Source organism: Malus sylvestris, chromosome 4, assembly GCF_916048215.2.
Source record: "Malus sylvestris chromosome 4, drMalSylv7.2, whole genome shotgun sequence".
Classification (NCBI taxonomy): domain Eukaryota; kingdom Viridiplantae; phylum Streptophyta; class Magnoliopsida; order Rosales; family Rosaceae; genus Malus; species Malus sylvestris.
In genome coordinates, this window is record NC_062263.1 from 319,772 (window position 1) to 327,245 (window position 7,474).

The 7,474-nt window shown below is 38.8% G+C and overlaps 1 long non-coding RNA gene and 1 pseudogene across 1 annotated transcript; both read right to left on the reverse strand.

Moving 5' to 3' along the window:
- Positions 1–4,172: 4,172 nt before the first annotated feature.
- LOC126620087 (uncharacterized) lies at positions 4,173–6,094 on the reverse strand. Its single transcript, XR_007622234.1, has 3 exons — positions 5,978–6,094; positions 5,800–5,889; positions 4,173–4,403 (listed from the first exon to the last, which is right to left on the reverse strand). It is a non-coding gene; the product is annotated as an uncharacterized LOC126620087 (long non-coding RNA).
- A 302-nt stretch (positions 6,095–6,396) lies between these two features.
- On the reverse strand, positions 6,397–6,977 carry LOC126619640 (uncharacterized; annotated as a pseudogene).
- Positions 6,978–7,474: the final 497 nt, after the last annotated feature.

The window sequence follows — 7,474 nt, forward strand, 5'->3', positions numbered from 1 at the left end:
ATTACTTGCATGTGATACACATTGGAGGGTAGATTGGTAATTTTTCATTAAAAAAATAGTGTATAGAGTTAACTTTGAAGGGCAAATTGGTAGCTTTTCATAAGAAATAGTGTAAGTTAACTTCGGAGGGTAAATTAGACATTAGATTCACAACCTATATGAAATGTTAAGGGCTTATAGGTGAGAAAATGATGGTATTACACTCTAAAGTGTGTCTAGCGACTTAAGTTGACGAAAAATTCGTAAAATAGTAGGGATGAAATTAGCAATTTTTAATCAATTTAGAGACTTTTTTTATCGACAAAAAAAATTTCTAGACCTAATTTTCATTGAGGTGATAATTCATGCCTAAATCGGCTGTTCACCATATATATATATATATATATATATATATATCAAAATGATAACTTAATAGCTAAATGATGTAGATTAATTACTCGAAAAGAAAGAAACGCGTGAAGTCAAGAGTACATATTTGACTCACCAGATGTAGACTTATTTTATTTGTAAGTTGGTAATGATATGTATAGTGTGAAACTAACTTAATTAGTACTTAAAAGTATAATGTAGGTAAAGCTAAACGACATGCAAGAGGTCGGTGCAATGCAATAAGTCAAACATACAAATTTTGTAAAACAAAGCTTCCTTCATGTCATGCATGGTTGGCGATTGCGTACACGAGAGAGAGCCATACGGGATGATTTCGACTGGTTTGGAAGATCCACGGTTGGCATCTTCAGAACTTGAAATTTAGGAACTTCAAACTACTTTCCCTTACGAGCAAGAAAAATTCTATTTGACATTCAAAAAATTCTCTGGACGCTTGTTTTCTTTGAACATGCCCTACTTTTTTTCGGAAAGTCTCTGGAAACCCATATATTATTTTTCATATTACCAACAATAGCCTTTAGCTAATTTAAAACTTTTGATAAAATAAAGAGAAATTTTATTTGAACTCATATAACTTCTTTCACACCTAACTTACTCTCCACACCCATATTAATTTTAATTGAAGAATTAGTATATCTATAAACCCAAATTTACTACATAAACTATCCTCCCAAATCCAATTCAAAATGTAAATTTATCTTTACACCCATTTAGAAAATAAATATCAAATTAAATAATTTGGTGAAGATCCTATTGTTTATGGGAATGAAAGCTTTTTGGAATTCAACTTCTGTGGACAAGTTTAATAATTCAGTGAAGTTTCTACTCTATGAATCTTACATATACCTAACTCTTCAATTTCTTGTTTTCTTGAATATCCTTTTCCCCGTTATTTTATTTGCATTAGTGCTTTCGTTAATGTAGTACAACAATACGCCCATAGTTGATATGGTACAACACAATGGCGTGTAAGAATTAATGGAATTGCTTGAGCAGCAGAAGATACTTCAAAGGTTGTGTTTTCAAAGAAATTGTGTCTGCGTAAGAAAGAGAGAGACTTGTTTCCATAAATTTTCAAAGAAACTTCACTTTTGCAGCAAAAAGATATGTCATATTAATTTATGAGATTAGACTACCAAAACCTGATGCTAATATGAACCGAATCCACTGACGTTAATATGAACCAAAAACCTATCTTCTAAATTCTAAAAAAAAATTGAAATCAAATGAAAACAAAATTTGCATAAATCGCTTCATACCTTAGTTTGAGGTAGAGATTAATAGAGCTTGTTTTTCTTTATAAAAGCTCATAGAGTTTTAGTTGAAATGAACGTAGAATAAACAAAAATGATGGTAGAGATTAATTATTGGATGTAGGTTTATTGATAAATTGTAGTTACATTGTTAATTTCATCTTGGAAATGCAATAGGATAAAAAAGACAATTAACATGTAAAGTTTAAGTTTGGTGTAGAAAGAGGTTATATGAGTTCAAATATTCAGATAAAATTTCCCTAAAATAAAAAATTAATTTAAAACTTTTTTTGTTGGAATATTAGTGAGGTGTACTCAAATAAAGATTTGGAAGGATTTTAAAAGATTTTTGTAAGTGATGAATTTGATAGGATTTGTTAAATCTTAAGGATTTGAAAGGATTTTATACGAATTTTATAAGAGTTGTGTGAACTTTATTTATAGATTGTAAGACTCTTTTTATTTCTACATATATTTTTTTTAATAACAAAACATAAATCAGAAACTCTCTCTCTTTCCCTCTCACCTCTGCCCTTCGTCCCCAAAACATGATTCCACAAACCTCAAGAAAAAACTTCAACCTACAAAATGAGGGCTCGAAGCCTATAAGTTGTTTGTTCCGCCACTGTATTTGAAACATGTAGGTGTTGGATAAGTACCAAAGCTGTTTGTGTCTCCACCTCAAACGTGGGCCCACTTCCAGTGATTGTGCAGCCACCTAAGAAGCACTTCATGTTGGTCTATCAGTCTTCATTATGGAAAACCCTAAATCTAAACTAAAACATTGTGCCAAAATGTAGAAGGAACCACAAGCTAGGGTTATGGCACGCTTGAGGGCAGCTATAAATGTGAACGTGACGAAGAGGTTGCTCAGCTAGAGGTTATGCTCGTTGCAAGGTTGCTCAGCTAGAGGTTATGTTCGCGACGAAGAGGTTGCTCGGCCGGAGGTGATACTCATTGTGAGGCTGCTCGGCTAGAGGCTATGCTCGCTTCGAGGCGGCTCGGCTTGTGGCGTTCCTCATTGCAAGTATGTACTTTATGTCAACGTGCACTCAGTATGAGTTAATTCTCGACATGATTCGGGTCCGCTTGTCGGGTTCGCATATTGGGTCTATGTGTCGGATCTGCAGATCAGGTCCGCAAGTCGGGTCTTTGAGTCGGGGCCATATGTAGGGTCATCGAGTCGGGGCTATCTGTAGGGTCTTTGAGTTGGGTCCAGGCACATAGATGTCCAAATAAGCGAGTATCCGAGCAAGTGGGTGTCCGGTCAGACAAGAGATCATCGTTCGGACTAAATCTTTGTCACCATAAGCATGTGGCTCAGTGATCTATAGGCTGATCAATAGTGTCGGTATGCTTCTTTAATCAGCAACAATGTTGACCAATGGATCTAGCTGCTCAATAATTCCTGACAATAAATGACAGTATAAGTATGACCATATAATGAATAAATCAAATTGACAAAGTTTGTCAAGGCAAAATATTGTACTATGTGCCTTCTATGAATAAATAATTTATTCAATCGTGTGGTAAATCACATGTTGTATAAGTGGCATAGTTTAAAGGCAATCATATATTACTAGGTAATGAATAATATATATATATATATATATATATATATATATATATATATATATTATATATATTTTCATTCAAGTTGTTGATATCCAATTTGGTCATATGAGGTGATAAAATAATTATATAATGTGAATGGTGTAGTGGGCTGTAAAGGAATATAAAGATGCTTTTATCTTCCTTGTACATTGCACACAGCAGTAGTCATGTAGTTTTAATATAATGACAATGGGGATGCATTATATATACACAGATCATAAAAACAGATAACATATTGCTAATTGTAAAGCAAAAGCTGTAAAGCAAACGCAGATATAAACGTTGTAAAGCAAATGCATGATGTGATCTCCTGTTAAAGAATTTACACACAGATGTAAAGCAAAAGGATCTTATCAAAATAATGATAAAGTAATAAAATAATAAAGAAAATGATCTTATCTCCTTCATTGCTTTTCTCGTGGCTTTTTCAGAAAATGGGCATGGGGGAACATGCACTCCCCTTCATGATGAAAGTTTCATCATTTTTGAAGAGTTGAGATAGCTAATAGAAGAAAGGACAGAGTTACCGGACAAGTTGGAAGAGGAATTCCTAATTCTTACACGGATGAGACCAATCACATCTGATCAGTGAAAAAATCTGACACCAATCATTTACGAGTGAGTATTACACCAAGAATTAATTGACAAGCGGATGAGTTTCAGAAGTTGGTGGGCATCTTCTGGTACGCTCGCCTTTATCGCACTTCTGGTGCGCTCGCCTTTATCGCACCTGAGGAAGGTGGAGATGTCGGGCACAACGGGACCACCAGGGACGACGAGGTTGCGGGTCCGCTGTGCCACCAACCAATCGTGACACGCCCCGATCCCGATGTCCTCGTGACATCAGGATGATCACGTGCTGGTCGACACCCAAAGGGTGACGAAAGCAATTTAAATTAAGTAAAAGCTCATAAATAAGCTAAAACAGGCAGCAGGACTAGCCACATAATACTAAAATTCAACTTCTAATTAATAAAATTAGGATCAACGCATAATGTCAGAGCATACGTCTATTACAGAGTACAAACAGAATTTAAGATAGAGATGTGCTATATTACAATGGATATCAAAGCAGAGGAAATATAGCACTAGATCACTGGTAGGGAAAAGCCTCGTAGCTTAAATCGTAATCCTCGTTCGTAGGTCCTGAAGGGGGCGCAAAACAAACATGAGTGGACCAATTTGATATAAATATAAAAAAAACAGTTATCAACATACTAACCCCCAGGTTTATGAAAACATATATATAATGTAAAACATAGGTTTCCCAAAACCTAGCATGATGTGCAGTATCTCAAATTCATAACTTGTATAAGTAATAAACTAGTGAATTGTCCGATAACCCCCAGGCCCTATGCCAGCTCCCCGTCTCTGAGCAGACAGTCAGAGGAAAATACACTACAGGCCTCTTGCCGGCTCCCCATCCCTAGTCTTAAATGCCAGAGGAAACACCCTCTAGGCCCTATGCTAACACCAAACTGTCGCCCGGGACGGACCAGAATCTATCCCTACGTCCCGTAGCGGAAAGGACCACTAGGTAAGTACAAAACCACATAACATATATATATTGAAAAACATCTTCGTAGTATAAAGTCATCCATCATCTATACTACAAAGAGGTGTTCTAAACATGTTCTAAATATCATATCGTCATCCATCGGATATTCTATAAGAACATGGGTTATAGGAAAAATAGTAATAATTCAATCTAGCCTCAGTAAGCATACTATCTCATAAAGTACTTCATAAAACATAAGTATTAAATCATGCTTTAAATGTATGCATTTCTATTCTTAAAACATGCTTTTGAAGGGGTCCACTCACCGTACACCGATGGTGCAAAGCTATACCAAAAAGGTATAACGGAATCACCGTTAATAATTGCACCTATTCACATAAAGGAGTACCTTTGGTCAAACTCTATTCAAACGATTGAATTTGGGAAAACGGACTTCAAAAACGGGTCCAAGACGTCGAAATTAGCCTAGGAGAGGTCCTGAACGAAACCCCGAAAAGTTAACTCAAAAAGTCAACGTTGACCGTTGACCGGTCAAAATCAAAGTCAGAGTCAACTTTGATAGTTGACCAAGTCAACGTTGACCGTTGACCAAGTCAACAGTCAACAGTCAACTGGTCAGAGGTCAAAGTCAACTGGGCTTGGGGTTTTGGGGAAAAGGGCTTTCAGCCCCCTTAACAGAAAATAGCCCAAAAGGGCCCTAACTCTAATTTAGAAAAAAATAATAAAACCTAAAAAGGTTTTGGGCTTGGGCTAGGGGCTTAATTCTAATGGCCCGAAAGCCTTTTGTCCTAAAACAACTAACAATTAACTAAAACAATTAAAAGGAATTTGGGCTAGGGCTTTTGGGCTTGACTCCCTACTCTGGCCTAAGGCCCGCTTGCCATTGGAACTGGCCTGGGAGGCCTGGTCTCGCCGGAGCACAAACCATCGGAGCTTCATAGCTCCGGCCAACAACCACACACAACCCTAGACCCCGATCTAGGTACCAAAATGAAGAGCAAGACGAAGGGAGTGTTTTTATACCTTCATTTCATCGTGGAACGGCCAAAGATGGCCGGAAAAACCCTCGAGGTCACCGGAGTTGGGTGTGCTTACACCCAGCTTAAATTCGTCCTACAACCTCCCAAAAACACGAAATACGCTCATTTAAAACTCATTCCAGCAAGGTTCAAGGACGAAATAGAGATAATTAGGGGCTTACCTAACCAGGAAAAAAATAGAAACTCGCCAGAGTTCCTTTCCAGGTTTTACTGGGGTCGCGGGAACGAGAGGGAGAGAGAATGACGAGCTGGTGATGATAAGTGATGTTTCTTCCTCGCGCAGGGAAATGGGTGCGTGCGTGCGATGATGTGTGTGTGTGTTTTCACGGTGCAGAGAAGAGGGAGAGAAGAGAGATATGAGAGAGAGCCGAGAGAGAGAGATAGGACATACTAGAAAACAGAAAAGAAGAAGAAAGAAGAAGTTCACGGGGGGGGGCAAAGAGAGAAGAATGAGAAATTGCTTGGGGTGCTGCCACGTGGCAGTGTGAGAAAGAAAAGAATCCAAGGCTTTGGATCCTGATTTGGTAGACAAAAAGGATGAAATTGATAGATTAAGAAAGATTTAGGGGAAATTACACAATTAAAATTTTATAAATGGGGGTGGGCAATACAAATCGTCTTTCACTGTCTTTAGAATCAAAAGTCGGCCCTCCGTCCTCTTCGCGTCTTCCCAGACCACCTTGACGTGGCTGCTCAAAAATGGAATTGGCGGGCGTGAAATCTGGGGTTGCATCATGCCAAGGAGCCGGTCCACCAACACCGCGAACCGGGTCAGAGAGACCAGGCTGGGCTTGGGTTATCGAAGCAGTGGGGATACCTCATCCGACGGCGCGGCCCAAACCAGGACCTAGCCAAAGCAGCTGCACTGGTTGTCTTAGCACGAGATTCTTCCTGAGAATGTGGGCCCTTGACAGTCATGGAGACGACCTCTTCGCCGTGGAGGAGGACGAGGCCCAGTGTCCGGCGATCATCGCACTCCTCGTTGGTCTTCTTTCCTTTCAGTGGAGGCAACTTGTGAAACTCCTCGTAGTCGCCGAGGACGAGATTCATATGGTGATCGAAGGCTATGAACTTACCGACTAGCCGTCTGCAGTCTTGGATTGTCACTCGCATCTGGTAGTTGATGAATTGCAGCATCTTAGAGCTTTTCGACATCGACATTGTGGCGGCTGGTGGTGGCCTCTACCGTCTTCCGCGCTCAGGGCTTTTTAAGGTTTTGGAGACGGAATACGGATGATCAGCTGGGTACACCAATTTACAGACGGAGGCAGAAATAGAGGTGCTCTGTTTTTTCCCTTTACTGACTTAAAAATGAATTAAAAAAAGGGAAAAGGAGACGAAAATTCAAAGGACATGGATAAAGAATTGGAAGCTATGTGAGGAGAGACAAGAAGACCACGATATATCGCTAGATTTGTATATATATATATATATATATATATATATATATATATATATATCTCTCTCTCTCTCTCTCTTTCTGTTCTCTGTAGACTATATAGTATGTTTTCAGAAATGTAGAGAGAGAAAGATGAGAGCTTTCTACAGAGAGAAAGAGAGAGGGAGGGAGAGAAAGATCTGAGAATTGTGAAGCTTGTTCGTAGCTGTTGCCATGACGGGAAGCTGGAGCGGAAGGCATGGGTTTTACGGTGACTGTG